General features: G+C 41.3%; 1 protein-coding gene across 2 annotated transcripts in view; it reads left to right on the top strand.

Moving 5' to 3' along the window:
* The window catches only part of LOC119647644 (zinc finger MIZ domain-containing protein 2), a 209,867-nt gene that overhangs the window by 168,684 nt on the left and 16,627 nt on the right, over positions 1-24,556 (top strand). The gene's annotated exons all lie outside the window — the stretch shown is intronic.

Below are 24,556 nucleotides of genomic sequence, written 5' to 3'. Positions count from 1 at the left end.
AGTCAACTCGCCGATCGATATGGGACGCAAGGTCGGGATTCTCCTTCTGGTCAGGATGACTACTTCGGTTTTCTCCAGCGCAAGGTTGAAACCGTGAGCAGTCATCCATCCGCTTACCCGTCGCATCAATATGCCAAGTCTGCTTTGCGCCTGTTCAACAGTGCGTCCGGCAACAAGTGCCGGAACGTCGTCTGCATAACCGACCAGGCGCGACTCTTCAGGCATATCGAGTCTCAGCAGACTATCGTAGGAAGCGTTCCAGAGGTCCGGCCCTAGGATGGATCCCTGTGCAACTCCCGACGTGATTTCCATCCTCCTCTGGCCCTCTAGCGTCTCATAGAACAGGGAGCGGTCTTTCAGATAATCCCTCAATATCCGCAAGAGATAGCTTGGCACGTGAAAGGAGTTCTCTAGTGTGCCCAGCATATCTGTCCATCTTACGGAATTGAAGGCATTTCTGACGTCAAGCGTTATGAGGAGCACTATCCGTCGAGATCGACGGCTGTGCGCCCCGGCTCGATTAAACGCATCTACGACCTCCATAACAGCATCCACTGTAGATTTCCCTGTTCTAAACCCGAACTGCCTTGCGGATAAGTCCCCGGCAGCACGGATCGCTTCAGCGAGTCTACCCCTGATGAGCTTCTCGAGCACTTTTCCGGCCGTGTCAAGCATACACAGCGGTCGGTATGCAGACGGGAGCTCCGGATCTCCTTTACCCTTACGGATCAACGCGAGTCTGGCCACTTTCCAGCGAGAAGGAAAAATGCCCTCCTTCAAGCACGCGTTGAACGCTTCGAGCAGCAATTCTGGCCGTTGGCGGAACACCAGTTTGTAAACTTCCGCCGGGATGCCATCAGGGCCTGGCGCCTTCCTGTTTTTCATAGTGAGAACCGCTTCTTCGAGTTCTCCCATTGTGAAAAGGGGGCAATCCACGAGACTTTCCGCGCTGTTTACATCAACCCGTACAGGGTGTCTGGGGAACAATGCCCGCACAATGCGGTCCATCTGGTCGGTGCTCAGTATGCAGGGCTTCCGCAGAGCCCCGATTTTCCGAGTGACAAGCTTATAGTCGAGTCCCCACGGGTCATCATTCACCTCATTAACAAGATTTTGCCAGCCGCGAGCTTTGCTTTTATTTATAGCGCTGCGGAGTCTCCTTTTTGCTGATCTATATTGTGCCTTTATGGCACATGCCTCCTCGTTGGCGTACAAACGTTGTGCCAAACGGCGGAGCTTATGACACTCCTTCCGTAGGTCGGCAATTTCCGCCGTCCACCAGTACATAGAAGGCTTGTCGCGCCTGGGGCCTCTCCGGGGCATGGAAGCCTCACACGCCGTCGTTATCAGATTCATCACTGAATTTACGACGGTGTCAGCTGCGACACCACCACCCCCCGGAGTGCCTCCCAGTGCGGCCCTACCTGCTCCAAGAGCTTCGACGAACCTTCCGATGTTCACCTTCGCGACATTCCACACGCAGGGGGAACGTCGTGTTGGTGCTCGCCGGCAAGTAGCGTCAAACACTTCGAACGCAATGTACTGATGATCACTTGCCGAGAAGTCTTCTAGGACTCGCCACCCGTCCACCGATGATGCCAGAGATTCCGACGCAAAAGTGATGTCGGGAATGCTTCCTTCACAACCTGAGCGCCGAAACGTTGGCGTGGATCCGGTGTTTAAAATTACGAGCCCGGTTCTCGCCGCCATTTCCAGAATCCGTTTCCCTCTGGAGTCTGATTGAGGCATGCCCCATTCAAGAGCCCTGGCATTAAAATCACGGCCAACCAGGATTCGTCCCTCCGTGCTCGAAACGGCGTCCTCCAGAGCATCAAGCCGGCGTTGAAACTCCGGAATCGACTCATTCGGCGTCAGGTAAACGCTAAAAAACGTTATCCCTAAACACCGGATCCAGGCAAATCCGTCCCCCCGGCCTTCGGCAAAAACACGAAGTCGAACGTCGTCCCGAACCCAGATGGCAGCGGTGCCCGATAAGTCGAGATACCATGAGGACGGGTCCTTGTTTCGGTATTGCTCGCTAATCAGCACTAGATCAGCATTTACTTCCGCAGCGAACTGCGCTAGCAACTGGTGAGCGGTTGCACTCCGGTGCATGTTAATTTGCAAAATGCGGATCATGGCGTTCGCACGCTAGCCCTCTCCAATTCCGCCCTGAAGATCGGACACCGTCCCGAGCCCGCAGTGTGTGCGACGCTTTCGCCAGACGCACCACGATCCCTGCAGAGAACACAACTCTCGCTTTCCTTGCAAGTCTTCGCTTGATGACCCGCTTGGCCGCATCTCCGGCATGCTGTCCTCCTGTCCGGACCCTTGCAAGCTGCTGACGTGTGTCCATAGTCCAGACACCTGTAGCACTTTGTGGGGACTATCCGCATTCGTACCCTGCATACTACCCATCCGATTTTGATTCTCCCGCTGTTAAGGAGTTTCCTCGCATATTGCTCGGGGACATCCACCACGGCAAGTTTTTGGCCTCGAGCATTTACAGAGGTAATACCTACCCGGGCATTGGTTACCTCTGGACATTCACGCTTTAGCGCCTCCTCTACTTCGACCTTTTCTGTGAGGCAGTCAAGATCCCGTATTTCCAGAGAGCACATGGGTTCTAGGCTGGAAACAAGGGCCTTCTCCCCCAATAGTCCCTTGACCGCTTCGCAGAACGTGCTCTTGTTGGTCGTCTTTGGGCCCAGTTCGACGAGAACTCCACCACTCCTCGTTTTCCGTATCGAAGACACCTCTGCTCCGTTCTCCTCGGGTTTCATCCTGTAGCGGATTTCACTAAGGACTTCCGCAAATGTCTTGCCTTCCGTCGGCTTAATGAGCAGAGCCGACGGTCTAGTCCTTCTTCGTTTCCTCGTTTTTTCCGCTACTGGCTTTGGGTTGGCAGCCTCCTTGTTTTTGGACAGACGTGTCTCTGGCGCCGGAGTCCGTTGTTTCTTTTTATCCTTTTTCGCCTTTTTTTTTTGGCCTTGGAGACTACTTCGATAAAGTCTCCATCAGGCACGTCGTCCTCTTTCCGCTTTTTCCCCTGTTCACTTTGCAGAGGGCTATCTGCGGTCCGTTTGACGCAAGCAGCATTCTCAGCGGGGAGTGCGACTGTTTCTGCTCTACAATCGTCTTCCGCTGCTCTCCACGTGCGTCTATAAAAGGAAACGCGGTCCAGTAGTTCCTCCAGTTCCATCAGCCCGTTTTTGACGCCTTTGCTGACGTTTCTCTGAAGGAACGTTGCCGACCGCATACGCTTCACCACTGCTGCGCACTTTCGGATGAGCCTTTCCTCTTCGGCTCTAGCGAGGACGGTCGAATGCATTTCCACTCGATTTGTGCCCAAATCCATCTGCTCAGGACTAGCGTTTCTCACTGAGCTTACTTCCAGGACAGGGGCACTGCAAGGTAGTGGAGTTGCCATCCCCGCACGGTCAGTCGCACCACTTGATGAGGCTTCCTCTTTATTTGGGCGCCCCGGTGTCTCATCGGGTATATCAGCCCTCGTTGCCTCTTTCACTTGTCGCTGCGGTGAACGACGCATCTTTGTGCTCCGCCCAAACGCACCCAGCTCTTCCTCCTTGTCTGTTGTTTCGTCGTTTTTTTTTATAATTTTCAGAATATTCTCCATGAAAAAGTTAGTGAATAAGTATAAAATAACCTTATAATCCCAATTGTTTTAGTAGCTTTGTACTGATGAAGGGGGGTAATTCGCACCCGAAATATATATTTACATTTAAAACTTAAAATTGTAGTTTGGAGGAAGCTACCCCTTATCTATAAATTTCCTCACGCCGTTTTATCGGTGGCTTGATTCGCAAGACAGCAATTAATGTCCGATGTTGAGGTTCGATGATGCAGTCAATGACGGTGATAAAATGCGGATAGAAGGAGGAGGATATTGTCGATTTGCTTGTAACTGTGAAATGTAGAAACGCTCGCCACCTCATTGCGTGCTCCAAACCTTTTCTCCCATATCGCGATTTATGCGAAAGCAAGGAAATTTATTAGCTAAACGTCTACATAAACTGCCAAATTATATCATAAATCAATCGGGAAATTAAAAAAAAATTAACGCCGAAAAATATAAAAAGGCTGTTTTGAGGACAAAGCATATCTTTACTACACAGTTCTAAGACGATCTAGTGGTTGCGGTAGGAAATGAAACCTCAAATTTGACAATAAGAGTAAGATTAGTGAATTTGAAAGCTTAAGCTTCGCGATTACATATTTCGGTTTACAATTGAATTAATGAAAATCCTGAAACGGGGTTGTTTGGCGGAACTAAACCTAAATTGGATAGAACTGTTAATGCTGACATTGCAATGTATTCAGATTACAGGCGATACATTGAGTAGTATAGCCTCGCAGATTATGACACCACAAATGGAACTAGAAAAAATTAGTTGTTTCTTAAAGGTTATGGTGGCGATATCTTACCTCGAAAGAGTGTTACCCCAAAAACCTTCTGGGTACATGGGGTTGAAGCAGTAAGTCCACTCTAACTATAACCTAATACTTGAAGGTCTACTGGAAGGTCAATTATTCGAGCAAGACACCAATGTAAAAATCTGTTCGCCTCCAGTCCATATTACTTTAACTCACTAATTAGCGAGCCATTGGTGACATGCAGTCAATAATCGAAATAAGATGGATGTCCCGAAATACTGTAAGGTGATATGAATATTGGCAGTACATTAAACTTTTGGTCCATATCTGTGCAAACCCAGCGGTTGAATTAACTCCAGTGCAATTTCTTAGACAATAAAATTATATATCGATAAAATGAGAATTAACATCATCGGAAAATAAAAACTAAAGATAACGATTAATCCAAAACACGCGTAATGATATGGAAGCATAATTGCAGTGGTAAAAACCTCTTATAACTAGTATATTTGTATACAAATTGAAGCGGAGGTGGTTGCGGTATTTGTGTTTTGAAAAACTTGAGAAAATCCATTCGGTCACAATGAAATGCTCATTTTCTGTGTGCCTATTAATAAATCTGCAAATCGACGTCATCCATACTTCACATTCTTTGGGCTATTCCGACATTTACATTGTTCATATCGTAAATTTTTTAATCATTAAAATTATAGATAAGAACTTGAGGGAGAAGAAATAAACGCTCATAATAATGAAACTTGGAATTTGATATATATATACATATATTATGAATAATCTTCATTACTATTTAGACTTTCGATTTAAGATGGAAAACGGATCTATCAGAAGTTATCAAATAGAGAATATTTATATAAAAAGTAGAAATTCTTAATCTACTATTAACTATGTTATCATACACTAAACTGCCGAAAGATAATGCTAACTGTACAACTACATCCTTCAGCATTACTTATCCCGCCTGACTTGGCGAAATGAAATCATCCAAGAATTGTATTTCTTTCATAATGTCATGTGTTTACTTGTTTTTTTGTCTAATCTATTTTATAAAAGATTTACCTCATCCCCTTAAATAAATATCAGGTAGGATCTGCCTCGTCTTCTTTTCCCACAATAGATATTGCCCTTATAGACTTTCCGGGTTGGATCATCCTCCTCATACGGATTGTGACCCGCCCACCGTAACCTATTGAGCCAGATTTTATCCACAACTTGACGGTCATGGTATCACTCATAGATTTCGTCTTTATGGAGGTTACGGAATCGTCCATCCTCATGTAGGGGTCCAAAAATTCTTCGGAGGATTCTTCTCTTGAACGCGGCCAAGAGTTCGCGATTCTTCTTGCTAATCATAGTCCTGTACAATAAGAGCTTTGACCCTATGGTGAGACGTTTCGAGTGGAACAGCCTTTGTAAGCTGAAATAGGCTCTATGGCTGACAACAACCGTGCGCAGATTTCATCGTCATAGGAGAAATTATCAACGGTCCAAAGTTGTATTCTCCTATTTTTATTCTTCCCGTTTGACCAGTGCAGTTTGATGTTGTTGGCTGGTTCGTTTTCGGTGCTGACGTTGCCACCATATATTTTGTCTTACCTTCATTGATGTGCAGCCCAAGATCTCGCGCCGCTTGCTCGATCTGAGTGAAGGCAGTTTGTACGTCTCGGATCGTTTTTCCCATAATGTCGATATCGTCAGCTTAGGCCAGTAGTAGTTAAAGAAGATCGACCTCTTGCATTTACCTGAGCATCGCGAATCACTTTCTCCAGGGCCAGGTTAAAGAGTACGCATGATTGGGCATCCCCTTGTCTTAGATCGTTGTTGATGTCGCTTTGCAATTGGTCAGGGTCAGCCTAGTCAGCCTTATCAATTTCGTTGGGATACTGAATTCTCTCGTAGCCGTATACAGATTTACCTTGGTTGTGCTATCATAGGCGGCTTTAAAGTGGATGAAAAGATGGTGTAACTGATATCCATATTCAAACAGTTTTTCCATTGCTTGTCGCACAGAGAACTTCTGATCTGTTGTTGATTTGCCTGGAGTGAAGCCTCTTTGGTATGGGCCAATGATGTTCTGGGCGCATGGGGCTATCCAACCTAGCAAGATAGCGGAGAATATCTTACAGGCGGTACTCAGTAACGTGATACCTCTATAATTGCTGCACTGTCTGATATCTCCCTTTTTATGTATGAGGCGGACAATGCCTCTTTACCGTCAGGCATTGATTCCCCGTCCTATACCTTGAGCACAAGTTGATGAATCACTTGATGTAATTGATAGCCTCCATTTCTAACCAATTCTGCTGTAACTCTAACTCCTCCTGGCGACTTATGATTTTTGAGCCGACGAATTGTACGGACTGTGTCTTCTATACTTGGCGGTGGCAGTATTTGTCCGTCGTCTTCAGTTGGCGGGACCTCAAACTCGCCGATGTTCTCGTTGTGCAGTAGCTCATTAAAATACTCAACCCATCGCTCCAATATGCTCATTCTGTCGGAAATCAGATTTCCCTCTTTGTCTCGGCAGGATGAGCATCGAGGTGTATAAGGCTTCATCCTGCTGACTTGTTGGTAAAACTTGTGCCCCTGGTGCGGTTGCTCCCTGTACTTTCCGAGTTCACAGGCCTGTTGGTTTTCCCAGGCTTCTTTTTTCCGTCTATGAAGTGGCTTCTCCGGTCGTCGAAGTTCGTGATAAGTCTACGCGCGTTCTTTGAGAATGCAACATTACGCGGCATTCTTCCGTTCCGTAGCTAGCTTACACTTATCGTCGAAATCAGCCATTCCGACTCCTTTTGCGACTGGGGTCAAGTATGTTTGTGGCCGTATTTTTGATAACTTTTCAGGTGATTGTGGAGATCATTTGTTGATGCGTCATCTCCATTTCACCCTTATAGGTTTCGCGGAGGGCGGAGCTGTGAATGGCTTCAGTGTTAACTTTCATCTGATTGTGCTATTATTCGAGCTCGGAGCATTATGCCAACAAGATAGTGATCCGAGTCTATATTGGCCCCCCTATATGTTCTGACATTCATTAAGGCTGAGAGGTGGTCTCGTCTGGATAGGCCCATGTTTGTTTGTATACCGCTTTCCGCACAAACCAGGTACTTCCAACAACCATTTCGTATGACACTGCTAATTGAATAATCCGCAATCCGTTATTATTTGTATTTTGGTGTAAGCTATGGGAGCCAGTGTATCTCCTGAATAAGGGCATCTTCCCTACTTGGCTGTTAAAATCCCCAAGTATGATTTTGATATCATATCTGGGGCAGGCTTCGGGGGTTCGTTCTACTGCCTCGTAGAAGGTATTCTTCTCCGACTCTGCAGTCTCCTCCGTAGAGGCATGAACGTTAATGAGGCTTATATTTCTAAATTTGACTCGCAAGCGCAGAGTGCATAGCCGTTTGCTTATGTTTTTAAAGCCGATAACAATAGGTTTCATTTTTTGGCTGACTAAGAAACCTACTTCGAGCACATGGTTTACTGAATGGCCACTATAATATATGGTGTAGTGGCTCTTCTCCAGGAAACCTTTCCCTGTCCAATTCATCTCATATAACGCTATTACATCATCCTTATATTGGAAAAGGGTATCGGCTAGCTACTTGACAGCTCCATCTCTGTACACGTTCCATGAGAAAATGCGCAAATCGTTATTCCGTTGTCGTTGCCGGGTTCGTCTTTGTAAAGTTCATTCTGTCCGAGGCTCCTTCTGTGGCTTCGTAACATCGGTTTTCCGTGTAGGTTTTTCGTCAGCCCTACCCAGCCCCCAAACTGGAGGACTAGCTGGTACGATTTGTCTCGTCTTTAGGCGCGTGAGATTCGCGTTTATCCTTCTCCGTTTGCAGCTTTTCGTTAAGAAAGAGTTCCCAGCGGTCACCACGTGGAGGTGGAGATAGGGTTTGGTAGTAAAGTTGATGCTTGATGGTTGAGCAGGCGGTTCCCAGGTTTTATGCTCCATCATGGGTACCAACCCACGTTTCGCCCTGGGACATATACTACCCTTTGACCACCATGATAATAATAATACTTAATGATAATCAATCAATGAATTAAAAACTGAATTTTACAAAAACCAATGATCTCGAAGATCAATGTTAGACGCCGACAGCACTGAGTAAGCGGCGCGGCATTGTCGGCGCCACATATTCATCGCAACTGCCAAGTTTCCAACTTTGACACCTTCGATTATGTTATATATGTGGAGCAAAGCATGACAATCACAACTGTGCATGATTGCTGCCGGCTCCAATGTGCTTCAACTATCCCCACAATTTTCCGAGAAGCTTGCATTCTTCTACGAAGCATAGAACAATGCTTCGTGTATTTCAAGGGAATCTCACTCATCTGTCATTCTTAGCAGGTATACCACCATGAGCGGACGATCCTTTTCGAGATTAATGTCAGTAACTCTTTTGTTGCGAACATTGAGAAGACGACTCCTAAATGTACTTCTTCTTTTCTTCAGCTTGTGTCCCATTCGCAAGCGGGGTTCACTCGTTGTGATCGGTTTCGCCATTTGGTTCTATCAAATGCCTGATCTGGATGCAGTCACGAGATTTTTAAATCCCCATCCAGGGACCGTTGTTTTGGCCAGTCTTTTGGTTGCTTACTATCGACTTCGATGTTCAGGCCAATACGATATGCGGATCTGATTAGGTATTCCTTAGTTGAATCCCAATTGACATTGCGGCAGGCCCTGTATTTGAACATTGTCCCGCTGGTGACGCGGTGATGAAAGTTGGAGTCTTAAAACCCCATCGAAACTATACTTCTTCATCACATGCCAAAGCAACGTGTTGTTAGAGTCTAGTTTGGCCTTCAGATTACCCATCACGATTATAGTGCCACCTTTCGGAAGCTTCTTCTGACCTGCGAAAAGTTGCTTATAGAAAGCATCATTCTCTATATCCGGACAATTGTTCATGAGAAAGCGCCTCAAATTAGATTCCAGCAACAGTCCTACGTATGTTCGTGTCTGTACCAGCTTAGATTTTCAGAATGCAACGTCACACAGGTACACTCCTATCGAAGGTGCTGTTGACGTATCGGCTCCCGTACTCTCTCCTTGCGTAAAGCTGCTGAGTCATTACTTTTAATGGCACCTTTGCTGATTAAAAGGCCATCTGCTAGTGTTACATTATAATTAGTGGTAACGATATTGATGATCCCTCCCGAAAAGTCTATAAGGGGATATCTATAGTAGAAAAAGAAGACGAGGCAGATCCTGCCTGAGATGGAACGATGGTGTAGGCCAGGACGCCAGGCAGCTTTTAAGGATATCGAATTGTTGGACCTCGGGGCAAAACCAGGATCTCTGGAGTTCCTTATTAAGGCAGGCCTAGACCGGGTACCGGTTGTTGCGCCGTTAATGATGATGATGATAACTTACTTGTTGCTTTTCACTTTAACAGAATTTTCGTTTAGATCGGCATTTCAGGACATATTAACTACATTGGACTTTATATTCGAAAGGAGTATCCTGTTTTTACTCACGTTTTTTAATGTTACATATTATGTACCGAACCGAAATGTCATACCACTTGCAAGTTTGCACGTTTTCCGTCCCCTTTATATTTTGATTTCGTATATGTACAGGCAAATCGATATTACGCAAATACAGTGCATTGAAGTATACAGACTTTCGTAACACAATGGGGGTGATAAAGTAGAGCCAAATGCATAGGAGCTGTAATGACACCCTATAATGCATTATAACTTCATTCCATATTTTCCGGGTTTGTTGCTTGAGGGTTAAACACAAGTATTTGCTGGTGACTTTATACTACATGCATTCAGGCATAACTAGGACGAGTTGATATTTCGCCGGATGATTTGAAATCAACCGCCTTCACAGGTGGCGGCGAAACGGGATAACTGGTTCCTGCGCGGTCCTATTCTATTACCCTCTTCTGTTTTGCCTACACATATATATTTCGCTTGAGTGTCGAAATTGGGAATGATGTCAAGGATGGGATTGGCGATACATTGGCATGACTCAACTCAATATGTTGACAAAGTCCCACAACGTATGCTGAGGTGTACGTTTAGTGGGATGTGACTGTATCCCCTTAAATGCATGTATATCTCAGATGCTGACTGATGAAACGATGTTAGTCGACCATTATTCAATTATTTCCCGAATTTTTTGTACCTAAAAGCTAAGATTAGTATCAAAGGCAAAATTTTTGGAAACTAATCCTTGAAGACAATAATGTAGGATTTTAGAATACATAGAACATAAACACCGATTCCTGATTCCACCAAAAGGTTCTATACCGCATAGTGACATTCCTACTCTTTTCCAGTTCGTCTGCTGCCTCATTGCCTTTTAACCGAATATGGTCTGGATTTGGAGTTTCGAGTTCACCTAGTTGGGCCTCAGTCGCTTAATAGCCGCTTCGCTGTCGGTAAAAAAATGTGTTCTAGGCCCAATAGTTCCTGGGTTGAAGAGGTACATCTATCTATGGTGTATATTTCTCAGATGTTTGTTGTCGCAGTTCAGGGTCATAATGGTGAATCCAAAGCGTTATCGATGGTTATAAACTGTTGAACAAAATCAAGTTTATTTAGTTCAAAGCTGTTCAAATATTCTAGAGAATGTTTACTCCCAACACGATTTTTTCGCGTGGTGTAGCATTCCATCCTGCCAATAACTTTCTCATACCCAAAAAGTTATTGAAGATCTCCTGTGCTGAACCGTATGAAATGCTTATAGCGTCAGTTAATTCTAGGCCTTTCATTAACATAAAGGGTACTCAGTCACGGTTTTTTTAAAGTAGCACTTTTTAGACGACGTTCACGTTTTCTATCAACAAAGCAGATGCGGCTGCATTTAAAATCAGCTTATCATGTTTTCACGAATTTCCTTCTTGAATAAACCTTTTCAAAGTTGTGTGCAAAACAAGACCTTATAAAATTCGGTTTAATGTCTGTCCGTCTGTCACATCCGATTTACTCGAAAACGGCTGAACCGCTTGTCACGAAATTTGGTAAGACCATTTTATGTTGAGTTTGAATAGGAGCGCTTCCCATACATATGAAAGGGGGTGTACCTTTTTCTTTTGATAGACTATGGTGATATGAGGTATCAAATGGAAGGTTTCGATTAGGACTTATTAAGTGAAGTTATATGAACGGTGGGGTCCATGAAAACATTTTAGTTTTCGTTTTTTGGCTTTTTTAGTTTTTTTGCATATCAGATATGTGTATATATGTATGTGCTAACAGAACTTGCGAGTAGTAACCAATGTGATAGACATGTGTACCTTAGTACCAGCGGTTTTTAATTTACGTACGTATTTACGTATATATGATTTTGTACACTGAGTAAAGTGGAAATGCGTGAATATACGTCAGATCGATTCAGATGCCTACATATATATGTATGCATCGGCAAGCGGTAATAGCAAATGTTTATTTATTTAGAGTAGATTCAAGATCAATGCTTTGTCATGTATGTGCATATGTGGATCTTGACGTTTGGTAAAATTTGAAGGAATATTTTGCATTCTTAGCTATGTACGAATCGAAAATGGTCCATAGAGAGTCTTTCATATAAGATGAACACAAAATCTGGGGTACTTCCTTGATTAGTCTTGATTATTATTGATTTTATTTCTGATATTGGATGAAATATAGAGAAGTGAGGGTTCAATATGTATGCTCCGAAAAGTGAAACAGGTCTCGTTCTCAGAACCTAACCAAGCGAAAAATTTGAAAAAATTCAAAAAGTGGCATATCAAATCTAGGCCTCAAAACAGATCCCATTTCAATACCTGCTCCAATAATGTTTATAATAGCATAATACGATAATTTAGAAATTATCCGAAAACCCTTCTTAAGTACAAAATCTGATACCATTATATAGTAAGTAATACTAATGCTAATTTATCGCAATTTGTACGTGTATGACATCATCACCATATAGTGATATATGAACGGTGGAGTTGGATATATCAAGGAATATTTAAAATTTTCAGCAATCTACGAATTTAAAAATGTGTATAGGAAATTTCTCACACCAGGTGAACACAAAACCTTTATACTCGAAGCGTTCAGCTTTTGGTATTTAGACTTGTTTAAGAATCGTTTGGGAAAAACAGAATCCTGGTTGGAAAAAAGTCGAATTTAATTGTAAAAATTGCAAAATTTATTAGAAAAATATGACCTTGATTGGAAAATTATGAATAGTGAAATTGTGAACTTGGTTTGAAAAAAATATATTGCCATTGTTCTATAGAACTGTTATGTTTTTTTGTTTTATTCGCTTTCTCTGGGATTAGATTTGCTTCATGCTCACAAAAGCCGGATAATACCGTCGAAGAGCGATATTATAAGACTGGCATACGGTCCAGTGTTGATTTTCACTACAAAAGGTAGTCAATTTAAGGGGGTCATCCGGTGTGAAGGCCTTTTTTTCGATTTAGAGAATTTTTGTGGGGAACTAGATAAAGATACAAATACGAATTTTTCATCATAGATTTATTAATATCTTGAGCGTCCACGGTACTTCCAAGATCGCATAGTTTGTTATTGAAATGCAGAGCAATTTATACTCCCATCTCCAAAAAAAGGTGTTTTCCGCTGCCATGCTAGAGGGCGCTGCGATTATCTTAAAGAAAAAAAGTAAACGGCATTTTAATGTGCAGACTTTACTACAGTGCGCAAACTAGGATTATTAAAAAATATTAAAAGCTAAATTTTTGGTGCCGTGTTGAATAAAACAAAACTACTGAATGAATCGCAATTGCACTAGTTTGCGGACCGTAGAAATATTTTCTGAATAAGTAGTGAAAATTTCAAAGAATTTCGTTGTATAGATTTTACCTTAACCTTAACTGACCATTAATCTGCTATACCTAGTCCATAAACCTTAGGTTTCTTCAAGAAATACATGTACAGCCTTGGCTTCAATTCTTGTCCTTTTAGTGAAGTCAATCGGACGTCATTTGGACCGATAAATATGCGCTTTATTACAGCGATCGACATAAATCTGGTATGTGACTTGTCACGTGTTTGACACTATAATTTCCGAACGAATATCAAAAAATCACTTTGTTCTTATATTGTAAACTATATCTAGATACAATTGATGCCAAAAAAAATCGATTCCGCGGATCCGACATACGGGATGACCTCCTTAATACCTTTCGAAGTTAATCAGTACCTGAGTTCTTTCTCTCATTTTTAGGGTTTTGTGTAAACACAAAACCTTATTAAAATCGGTTTACTGTTTATTTGTCTGTCCGTCTGTCTGTTTGTCTGTCTGTCTGTTTGTCTGTCTGTCTGTCCGTCTGTTTGTCTGTCTGTCCGTCACACGCATTTTTCTCGGAGACTGTTGTAGTGATTGGCGCCAAATTTGGTAAAAAGGTGGGAACTGTGAACGCTCACGCATATAGTCAGTTACATCCTTTTACGTTGATTTTAAGGGGGGGTCCCCATACATGCAAAAGGAGGGTGTAAATTTTTTTTTCATCAAATATAGTCATGTGAGATATCAAATGAAAGGTCTCGGTTAGTACTTTTCGAAGCCGGTCATAGTTTTGTTGAAAAGGTGGGAAGTGCGGGGGGTTGAAAGTGATCATTTTTTCAATGAACCCATTCTCAGAAACTACTCAACCGAAAAATCTGAAAAAAATCAGAGGGCTGCCACTATATGGTGCCTAGGCTCCGAAATACCCTTCATATCGATACCTGTTCAAATAAAGTTAATAATAGTACATTACTATAATTTTTAGTAATTGACAGGAGAACCCCCCTTAGGTGCACGCTAGATTCACAAAATTTTGCAGCAATGTAGGCTACGGCATAGAGCATGATCCTGAAATTTTCACATAATATATGCATATTTTACGTGCTATATATTATACTAATGGGACAAATGCACACTCAAATCTCTTTATAAAAGAAATACACAAAACTTTTGATACCTGAAGCGTCTAGCTCCCGGTTTCCCGACTTGTTCGGTTTTTAGTACTCTTCAACAGAAACTCCCAGAAATATTAACTATTTGGCAATATTACATTGACAAAAGGTCCGAAAAGTTGCATTGGTAATCTTAAGCTTCCTGTCGTCACTTTGTGAAATAGGTAAACTTTATGAAATAGGTAAATGCAGTCTACCATATCAAAAAAGATATAAAATAACAATAAGTTGAGCGTAAACTAAGGCTGCGGAAGCTGACAGTTCGAAAACAACGCGAAGTCATTCGCAAATCACATAAAAGACTTTTCAAAAGTGTCACGACATTGGAAGAAGATGTTGGGACATGCCCGAATGACCTGTCCATCCCCTGTTGGGTAGCGAAATTTCATAGCCGTCCGGTAGGAAAAAACTGTTCATCTCAGAAAATAACCGAGAATACAGCACGCTATAAAAATCTTAAATTTTTTGTATTTAGTTCTATGGTTTGGTAAAAGTAAGCACAACCTGTTTCGTTTTACCGAGAAGCCACTATGGAGCTTAAAAATCAAGCCATACATGAAACCGTCAGGCTTGGTGACGAGAATCAGTTGAAGTGGAGCTTCATAGCGACCAGAATAAATAGATTAGTATTTATTGAGTAGAACATAAAGTGGAAGTATCAACTTCTGTCAAAGGGAGTGTTATCAAAATCTTTGAATTTTCTATTTTCTATGATTCAGCGAAAGTAAAATCTATCAGCTTAAAACTTACGACATACATGTAGATATCTGTTCAATCTGCATTTATTGAATATAACATGAAGAAGAAGTAAACACTAATGTGCTGTGTTTCAATTTGTTACAAAGCGCCATCTTAGGCATAAACCAACCGTCTGTCTTTCAGTAGAACAACAACCCTTAGTACACTTCCTTCTCGATGAGAGACTGACTTTTGTATAATGTCGGTAAATCTTAACCTCGTTGCGCGTCTATAACATTTGTTCGAATTTCAGGAAAGCACTCTAGGAAACTAGAACCGAAATTTCCCCTGACGTGATTCAATATTTTTTCAATCGATACATCATTTTTCTACAATTGTAATTGCCTACATAACATTAAAATGGAAGTTTGAGTTCGGTTTGTTTTTCATTTAATTTGGTTGCTTTTGAATTTTCATTGCATCGTCTCATGTTTGAATGTGCGCTCTTCAACCTCCTCTCTTCTAAGATAATGCATCAACAATATTGGTAGTCGTATACATGGGTATGACACAAAATACAACAGGAGAGGTGAAAATCTTCTCTTTTTTGCTTGAACTTAGATACGCGGATATGAAAGTACCTTTTTGCGAAATTTTTTAGTACTAGAATTTTCCCGCTTCCGACAGCATTGCATACGTGGAATCCCATAATTTGCATATGTTCATCAAATTTCATCTTAGGTGTAATCGTTTCCGAGGCGGGCAGACAAAAAGACTGAACCGATTTTAATAAAGTTGTTTTTATTCAAAGCCTTAAAAATCGGATCCTAATTTCTTGTATTAAATTGTTCGGTGTTTAGTGAGGATTATTATTATTATAAACTGATTTGAGCGTCTTTGGTGGCTCATCAGTGAAACAGTTAAACATAACTTGCGGACTCGTGAATTTTTGACGCTACCAAAACTCTAACCATCGATGGAGATGAGAATATTATGACGAGAGAAGATCGGGTTTTTCAGTTAATCCCAGCATGCTTCATAGCATAAAACACTACAAGCCATTTGGTTTCCTTGCGAGAATTGATTTGAATTAGCATTTAATCAACGGAAAAAAGTGTCAAGGGTTTTTAAAAAGGCAGAGGGCAAAAATGTCATTGAGACATTTACACATTATTGAAAATTTATCGCAAACTTTTTCAACCCACGTTCCGTTGAGGGGACCTGCATTGTGCTGGAAGGAAGCTTTATCACCAAGTTCAAAATTGCAAATGTGGATTTCTAGAACTAAGGTTTCCTGAAACATGGGTATTTGGCAAAAAAATCTTACTAGCGCAAGCAATGCAGTCAAGGGGAGCAAAGCTACTGGGATTCATTGTCTCTTTTTTGGGAATTGTTCATTAGAACCTCTACAGTTTCTAGAATGCGTCAACAAATACTTTGAAACCCTCATCAACAGAGAGCAGGCTGGCTTCTATTCGGGATACTCCTGCATTGATCACAGCAATGCCCTACGGAACATTCTGGAACATATTCGCTTCAACAGCATCCAACAGCGAGAACAGAGAGTATATCCGTGGTGCTACTAAATAATGGATATTATCAGAGCGACATTTGATGGCACCAAATGTCACGTGGTTAATTTGTAGTCCAAAGCGGAGTCCGCCAGGGTTGCATTTTGTCACCGATATCATGTTTCCTCGTTATCGGAGACATTCTTCATGCTACATTGTCCGGAGGGCGTGGAGGAGTTCAATAGACTATGAAATCTTTCCTCAAACACTTTGACTACCCTGACAACATCTATTTGTCTCCCACCTGGTCATGGACTTTGGCCAAATAGCTCCGGATTTGGAAAGAGAGGCAGGTATAGCTAGACTTAAGAAAAACATCAACAAAATCCAGGTTCTCAGTCTACCCGTCACTCTCGCTAGATCATCGAAGGTATCGATCAATTTGAATATCTAGGAAGCGTGTTTTTTCCCGACGATCGTGGGTCGCGTCAGTACGTTGGCCTGATAATATCTCAAACGAAAAGGTTGGTCGGCAAACAAGCCTACCACCAAAGTCTTTATGTCATACCCGGCACGACCATATTCTATCAAAAAAATGCATACCCACTTTCGCATATATGAAAATATCTTAGCTCGGTGGAAAGACTCTCAAGGAAGTTGGACGCTGGGGAAGTACTTCTAATTAGTTTCGAGATTCCTATCTGGCAATTCGAATCAACGTTAACTATGTCGAAATGAGGGCTTATGTGCCCCGCAATTGTAGAAAGAGAAAATGAAATTTCCATCTTAAACACCAATCATTTCAATTTAAAACATCCCTTTATTGCCTAACCGTTATCGGAGAGCCTCTAAGATTTGATAATTACATACATGCTAAATGTTATTAAAATATCTGAAGAAAGTTCTATAAATACCTACCAAAGGTTTTCAAGTTTTATTCAAGAGTGGACATTCATTCCAATCCTTACATTTCACAAGATTTTGTAAGAAGGATACCTTGTTGTATACTAGAGACTCGTTGTGATTTAAAATAAGCATCTATTAGCAAATATGGAAAGTGACAGGTCATCAGAGGCGCGGCATCCACTTCATCCTCGTAGGGATATTTTCAATCCCTTCGTAGAAAAATCAACCGATATCTCCAGTAGGGGCAGGAATCCTTTTAGAATATCAACAAAGGACTGTCGCAATAGATCAGGGACGTTTGATTACCAGAGACGATCGCGAAATCAACATCGCTTCAGGAGGGAGCAATCCAAGAATTACACGAAATATCGAGGATTTACCGAAAGAAGGGATTCTCAATCGGCACCTCGGTACCGAAATAAGCCACGCTTCGAAAGAGATGAATCCGGGAGGGTCGTGAAGAATGCGCAATTTGTCGAAAGAGATGATTCAGAGTCACCACCACGAAAGCTTCGATCTGTTATTGTTGTCCCGTTAGCAACGCGTCGCTTGATGGATTTGAATCGATTAGAATGTGATGATGCTGAAGGAGGTTCTCATAGATCGGGATCTGGATGTAAATCAAGCAATTCGAGCGACAGTAATGAAGACAGTTTCAGGAATTCTGAGTGGCGCCAGGCACGAAAGAGGCATGATGATCGTAAATCGCCAGCAAAACGTCTGCGCTTTAATTCCTATGAGTCTGGCTATCAAACAGGGACGAGTCGGCCTGATCGGCCAGTAGCAAACTATAGTTGTGTGTTTAATTAACATTCTTTTGTTTTTGATTTGCATGATCATTGAAATAAATATTACGCATTAAAGACCACTTTTTTTGTTTTTCGCTAAGGATCTGATATTATAATAATAATAATCGTTGGCGCAACAATCTATATTGGATCACTCTTGAAGTGTGCTATAGTACCCTGTAGGAGGCAATGTAATCAGCATTGCGCTCGCCCGAGATTATTACCCTCATTGACTCACAGCTGAGTCGACTGATATCCGACGTCAAATCACGATACAAGTGCTCTAATCAAGCAGCTATCCGGATCTGGTATCCTTTATTTAATGTACAATCCACAAGTATTCGGTGATATTCGGGAATTTTTGGCATTGCCCTGCCGTCAGTAAATGATTTTTGAATTGCTTCGTTCTTAGGTATGAATGTGGCACTAGTTTTAAGTAATCAATATGAAATAAGGGTGACTTTGAAACAAATAGATGTCCACTTGGAGAAAGTTACAGAAATTGAATTAATGCTCAACTTATTATTAGCTAATTCGAAAAACTCACAGTCTGCAGAGTGTATATTACAAGTGGCGCTCCGAGAAGTGGCATTTTTTCGCTGAAATGACAGTCTAAGTTTCCACAAAATCGAAGTTTAGAAGCAAAACTAAGTTCAAATTAAGAGAGGAAGAGATGGGGTGATCACTCAAGCGTCCAGCAATGCCAATTAAAACCTGCACCAAAAGACTTCTTCGTTCCACGGGGAAATTCTAGTTCCTGCGGCTTTGCCACACATGCCACATTTCTTTTGCCTTATCCAGGTGCATTTAATGGCATGCGATATTTCTTCCGTTCTAATGCCCCTAGCGTCATGAGGTTTCTTTGGGTCCTTTGGATATATTCTCCACGTGGTGTGTTCGAAGGGCACGTTTCGATGGAGCACTTCGATGGAACTTCGATATTTGCGGGCGGATTTTCGCGGTCAATTTTACCATCTTTTGAGTTTTTTTTTTGGGATAGCTCCAGGAAGCAATCTCGTCAGTTGGTGTTCAATATTGCTAATCCCTTACCTTTTCTATCAGGGTTCAGATACAAACACCATTGAACTTCTGCTTTCAACTGCATTTGCCTCGTGCATTTTATCTGTCTTTAGGCGTCCTTTTTCTTTTTTCAAGAACGAATTTCACATATACTGCCTGGAATTGCAAATAATCAGGCCGAGTCAATTTTGCAACAATGCACGATTATTCATCGATTTTCTATCAAAGCACCAACTCGAAGCGTCTTACAGTTTGATTTCCCTCGGAAATGGTACTGAAAACCGTTTCATCCCTCAAATACAGTTTTCTTTGGAAAGGGTATTATTACATATTACGGGTTTTATATTCTTTCCTGATTTTTTGTTGTCCCACTCTGTTCATGGCCGCCTAAATACGATTTCAGTGTAGCTTTCACACAGGAAAATTTAGTCCTTGCGAATTGTTGATTCCGTCAACCCCTTGGAATTACTTGAAATAGTCGGCTTCGGCCCATATTACACTCAATACCCTTCGTCATGACAAATATAACGACAGATCTCCACTTTATTATATTTGACCGAAAGAAGTGGTTGTTGTTGCTCCCGTTACTCGTTCGAATTCAATTTATGATTTTCCCTCATTGTAAGGCTGCATGGTGGCTACGTCAATTCTACACTTTTTGAGGGTTAAATAAAAATTTTGACGGTTGACAAATGGATTTCTTTATCGTTTTCTCTTTTCTCGGCGGACTATTCGCTTGTGTCGATGGGTTATAGGCTGTAATCCGATGACGCGGTGACTGCCACTCTCTCTATTCGTCCCCTTGTAAAGACATACATATATTGGTCGCATTTCGGGTTTATAAATATAACGATAAATATGAGAGCATTTTATTCGTATGTCTCGTATTAAAACATTGCATATGAAATGAAATAAACAGAATCGCCGACTATACTAAGTAACTGAAGCAGGAGTCTTTGTGCAGATAATGCAAAGGGAAGTGTTTTGTATTAGACAAAACTCATTGTACAGCAAGTAGAAGAAATATTGGAGTGTGCTTTCGTGGAAATTAGAATTGGACTATATTGATTTACCCTTCGTCTTTCAAATGTATAAATTAAGACTCATATCGAGTAGTTTGCCATTTCAAGTAATCTCAATTTCATTTTTAAAAAAAGATGAGTTTATCTGTTTCATTCACAGAAAGGAAAGATTTCTACTTTCCTAACTGATAAGTCAGGAAAAGATTACACCTACATCAGATCCCACACGGTCTCAATCACATAAAACGCCTAATAGAAGCAGATGCTGCACTCATTCGACGCCAATATTAGCACAACCCTCATTTTTCCTGTAGGAAAAATATTATATAATTGACTTTTCTTTTATATTCGCATAAGATGTCCAATTACTTTTCCTCGTACTGTTTTTAGTAAAATCCTTGTGGCCCTATACAGTTTCCATACGATCGATTAATTATTCTGGCAGAACAATATCCGTCTCGCATGTTACAAGCCCTACTGCTTGGACAAATATTAATAGTGGGTGCAGGCTTGGGTTTTAGATGTAGTGGTTCTGAAGGAATTATATTTTCGTTCATATGTACAAAACATTGAGCTGAGGCGTTACGCTTAACCCGGCTATTTACATAGATTGTATCATTTGACTGGACAAGAAGACCATAGAGCTTATTACAATCAAGGTCCTATCATCCTCTGATTATCCACCCTTAGTTGAAGAAGGGTGAATTGCATTGTTAGAATCTGGGTTCGTTCAATAGGGATTTGACGAGTCATCGAAATACTTCATTTTGGGGAAAGGGGAGGAAATGGTTATCGTCACTAAGTCCGTGAGTTGCACATTTCCAAGCACAGAAACATGCACACATAGTTTTCGGCAAAATTGGAATGAAACTTGAATTTTTAATTTCGGACCTGCCAAAACTTCCTACATATTAAATTGCATGGTTTCGAAGGCTCACAGAGAGTATGAACGATTGGTTATTAACTGGATTATTAATGCACACCTACCCATCATTATTTTCAGTGTCTGCTAGATCTGCTTCTTTGCAAGTGTATAGGGTTGCCCCATCGATGTTTTACTATGCAAATTTTTATCAAGTCCACTTTTTCAATTTTTAACACCAATTATCATCTCAGGAAGTGCTAAGACGGGTCCATCACACTGTTCGATTTCGATTTTGTGGAAAAAGATAGGGAATAAAAGGATCGCTCTTGGTTAGGTTACCTTTAGGCCTTTATGCTTCTAGCTGTTCAGACTTCCTCTTTGCCTCCTATATCCTATTCCGAATTTTTGCAGCACAACTACAATCCAGTTCTTCGATTTGAATATCTCTTCAATTATACTCCCCGATCTCATATTTATCTACAACGCCTCGTTCGAACTTCGTCTGCCCTCGAATCTCGGGCAGTGAAATATCCCATGATCTGGATCTATTCGGAAGATTATCCAACCTGGGGTGATAATGTCTGCAACAACGATTGTGCCCTATGAGCAACTAGATGATATTACAGTTGATTTCCCTGTGTCGCTCTCCAAGCCATCAGACGGTAAATTCCCTTTCGTTCTTGCGACCCCCGCTCACTCAGGCGGCGCGTATGGTAGATTGGGTTTCGATACGCTGGTATTCGGTAACTTTCTCGCAACTGCTGCAGTGGATGCCACCGCCTAGCAATGGAGCCAACACCGTTTCCATTTTCTCGTCCGCCGGTCTTCCTTAGTCAGTGCCAATTCGGTCAGGCAGCTGTCCTTACTATCACCGTTGCTTAGTAAAGAGTTTAAATTATTAGTTCCTAAGAGTTAAATTGTCATGAACTGCAGGTCTAAGTATAAAGCTAGTACAGTAGTCAACATAATATTTGATTTACATCATCAATTATGGAACACAATCTAAATACGTCAAATTGCATTATCTCATTGGCCAACTGATGTCCCCAAAACGTGAAATAGTGAATCCTGGAAATTTTCCACGCCATTGCGGCGGACATTGTGTGGCCATGTATTGTTAAAATCGCTTAACGTCCAGATCAATGTCTTCAATTCTTGGCAACAAAAACTCACGTATCATAACGGTCACCATTGAGTAAGAATGTCGCCGTATTTCTCAGCTGATCGAACAGTACGATGATGTACTAGTCGCACAACATCCCACTCTATCGTCGACTCGAATTTTATTACAATATTGCAAGTTTTTTGCTGGGTTGGTCGATTATTGCGACCATAATCTGGCCTTAAATTTCAATAAATAGTCACTATATATTGCTGTTTGTAGACAGCTGTACAATTTTAATGCGTATTCGTAAATGGTCTAAAACTAATTTCTGTCAAAATTTGATTCAAAGAGGCGTGACAGGTTCCTCGTGAACAGTGTGTGAACCCTTAAAATTCGAAATGAATAATCCTGTATAAAGTGTTAACGGCAGAAGGGAGGAATAAGTCGGAAACCGACTTCCGAATGTGACTTTACACAACGCGTTCAGTTGCCATTCACAAATACAGTATATAATGCTGTATATGTGAGTAGTGATTTCTTCACAATTTTAACCTGCAGTAATTTTGTTTATAAGAGAGTTTGCACCAAACTTTCTAGTATTGTATCATATATTAAGGCCTTAGATCCAATTTTTTTCTTTAGTTTTTAGTGTTCAGTAAGGAGGGTGGGCTCGTGTAGATCGTATTCGCATTCTTCTCAATCATAGACATGGTCCAGGTGGAGTCAGGTTGCTCTCAAATCAACATTTAGCGTATCGAGTAGCGAGTTCCGAAATTCGCATCAAATTCTGAAAGACGTTCAATGGGTGGTGTTTCATTAAGGTCAAAGTCACCATTTTCGAATCTTGCAAAACATTTTTATGTAGCAGATGTGTCTAAGGCAACTCCATGCATGTCACAAATGTCCTGAACTACAACGGTAATTTTTTGGCCTGGATTGTTGGTAGTATTATCATAAACCACGACCAACTTTGAAGTTTAGTGCTATTGACAAAAATGGAAGCTGAGTTTCACAGCGTATTCCTGATTACCATGATATCCGATATCATCCATCCTAAACTCGTATTTTAATAGCTTGTTCATTTTTGCGAACGTAGGCTGTAAAGTCAGGACCCGATTGGAAAAACTAGCAAGGCCACTGGTTAAATCGGCAACAAATATTTAATTTGATTTGATATATGTGCACAAACACAGAATTCACATCTAACACGATTTGTTGTAGTATTGAGTATCTATTCTTTAGTTTCTTTAGTTATTATTAACGCGGAAAAGTCTTATTCCGAACCGCCGGCATTGTATACATTGAGACCTGTATGTCGCGAATTAAACCGTCCATGTACATAGCTAGCGACCGAAGGCGTCTCTTTTTCATTCGGAACAACAAGAGTTACAGCTAAGGTGATGGATAGATATTTTGGAAAAATAACTGCAAGTTTCAACTTTTTGCACAAAGAAACTTTGCTGATTTTTTTAAGAGGCTTAACTTTTCAGAAGACTAGACTCAGGGTTCACGATGTTTGAGAGTGTGGGTTACTAAAACCACACTAAACTACACTAAAACCACATTTAGTCCAGCTACAACTGAGTTTCCCCCATCCAGCGGTTTGCATATTTAAGTTTCGTTTCTATGGAATGCACCCTGTGGTCAACCTCAGTACTTCGGTTGGCTTCGCTGAGGAACTTACTGTTCCTCAGTAGCTTATATTATTAGGCATCCTTTATGTTAGGAAGTTATTTGGCTTTACTCTTTTCAGTTGACTCATTATATTAGTGATATCAATCAATTTTCTGACTTTGTTATTGTCATATGATTGTAGTCGGTGGCTATGCTTAATTGTTTGGTCTTTGATGATTTCACTAACCAACTATACTTTCAGGTCCCTATGCAGGTCTTCATTGAATAAACCAGGAAATGTCTACCATGCTTCTAAGCATTTTATTTTAGGACCTTTAACCTTCAGGCTTGATTCTTTGGCACACTCCCAGAATTGGGTACTGTATGTCCAGATGAGCCTTAGGATCTACTTAAAAATTAACAGTTTGTCGACCGTGTATGTACTACATCCTTGCTATGTAGGAAGATCTAAAGCATTTTCTACTAGGACAGATGAGTTATATGAATTTAGAAGCTCGAGTCGCTTGCTCTGCAGACACGAAATGAATCATTCGCCACTTCTGGGAAAATACCCCTTCTCAAAATCTCAACTGCAATGATAATTTTGGTCGTAGTTGATTTTATCTATCATCCTTACATGTGTCCGGGTAGCTGAGTGGTTAGAGCACTAGGCTACCGTACGGAAGGTCGCGGTTCAAATCTCACTG

The sequence above is a fragment of the Hermetia illucens genome, chromosome 2, assembly GCF_905115235.1.
Source record: "Hermetia illucens chromosome 2, iHerIll2.2.curated.20191125, whole genome shotgun sequence".
NCBI classification, from domain to species: Eukaryota; Metazoa; Arthropoda; class Insecta; order Diptera; family Stratiomyidae; genus Hermetia; species Hermetia illucens.
This window is presented reverse-complemented; position numbering and strand designations above follow the sequence as displayed.